This window comes from Mastomys coucha, unplaced genomic scaffold (assembly GCF_008632895.1).
Source record: "Mastomys coucha isolate ucsf_1 unplaced genomic scaffold, UCSF_Mcou_1 pScaffold20, whole genome shotgun sequence".
NCBI lineage: Eukaryota > Metazoa > Chordata > Mammalia > Rodentia > Muridae > Mastomys > Mastomys coucha.
This window is the reverse complement of record NW_022196903.1, coordinates 78659914-78661607: the sequence shown is the minus strand read 5'-3', so window position 1 is coordinate 78661607 and position 1694 is coordinate 78659914. Positions and strand designations below refer to the sequence as shown.

General features: G+C 47.4%; 1 pseudogene; it reads right to left on the bottom strand.

The window, feature by feature from the left end:
* Window positions 1-276: 276 nt before the first annotated feature.
* LOC116099946 overlaps window positions 277-1694 on the bottom strand; it is a 14904-nt pseudogene continuing 13486 nt past the window's right edge.

Here is a 1694-nt window from a genome sequence, read left to right as displayed (position 1 = left end):
CAGTAGCAAAGGGAGCCCGTGCCCCAGTGGTTGCCGGGAGCTGCCCGGTGGGCCTCAGAGACCATTCTCCAGGTAGTGCACAGTGGCACAACTTGGTGTTAGGGCTCTTGTAAGCCCCTTGCCGCCCTGCGCCTAGCTCGTCCCCAAGGTGCTAGCGCTGGAGAGTTGGCGGGAGAAGGGAGGGAGAAAGTGAGGTTTGCAAGCGTGAGTGCTTGTGCCTGACTTGTTGCACACCCCGCAAGGCAGCACCAATTATTTCCCAGAGCCCTTCCTACCTCACTCTGCTTTGGTGGCCGCGATCATGTTCCAGCCCGCAGCTAAGCGGGGTTTCACCATGGAGTCCTTGGTGGCCAAGGATGTTGGCACTGGTGAGATTCCTGGCAGGAGGGACACGGGCTTCCATCTGCTAGCTGTGACAACCTCCTAGGAACTGCTCAGGCCCACAGCGCTCAACTCCACCCCCTAGCCACCCTAGATCCCAACCCTGAACAGCCTAGGAGGCCTTCATGAGTGGTTTCCTTCAGCTACTTCCTATGGTGAGGGCCACTAGCACTATGGAGGGCCTCAGCTGTGTTTCTCGAGGCCATGAACTATCAGGCACTGAAGGTGCACGAGGCACACCAGCTGGGCTCCTTGTTGCAACCTCCTTACTCTTTCTTCAGTACCCAGAACCCAGAAACTCTCCATTTCTACCTCTGGGTGGTTTTCCATGCTGTGTTCCTGACCCAGGGTTGCATGAGAAGCTCAGTACAGCTGCAGTGCGGTTTAGAAGTTGTGGCTTAGGGATCAGCCTTGATTGTGGGCAAGCAATTAGCCTGTGGTCTGCTGTGTTGGTCTGCCACCCAGGAAGTGAGGTTGGGACTGCCACACTTTCCAAAGAATGAAGTCAGTTAAGACAAAAGGCCTCAAGCCTTCCTAGGAGCTTTTTCAGACTCTCCTTTTGCTAATCTTACTCTACAGATTTAATGCAATCTCCATCAAAATTCCAACTCAATTCTTCACAGAGTTAGAAAGAGCAATTTGCAAATTCATCTGGAATAACAAAAAAAAAAAACCTAGGATAGCGAAAACTATTCTCAACAGTAAAAGAACTTCTGGTGGGATCACCATTCCTGACCTCAAACTTTACTACTGAGCAATTGTGATAAAAAAAAAAAACTACATAGTGACAGGTAGGTAGATCAATGAAATAGAATTGAAGACCCAGAAATGAATCCACACAACTATGGTCACTTGATCTTTGACAAAGGAGCTAAAACCATCCAGTGGAAAAAAGTCAGCATTTTCAACAAATGGTGCTGGCTCAACTGGTGGTTAGCATGTAGTAGAACGTAAATTGATCCATTCTTATCTCCTTGTACAAAGCTCAAGTCCAAGTGGATCAAGGACCTCCACATAAAACCAGATACACTGAAACTAATAGAAAAGAAAGTGAGGAAGAGCCTTGAGTACATAGGCACAGGGAAAATTTTCCTTAACAGAACACCAATAGCTTATACTGTAAGATCAAGAATTGACAAATGGGACCTCATAAAATTGCAAAGCTTCTATAAGGCAAAGGACACTGTCAGTAGGACAAAATGGCAACCAATAGATTGGGAAAAGCTCTTTACCAACCCTATATCAGATAGAGGGCTAGTATCCAATATATACAAAGAACTCAAGAAGTTAGACTCCAGAGAACCAAATAACCC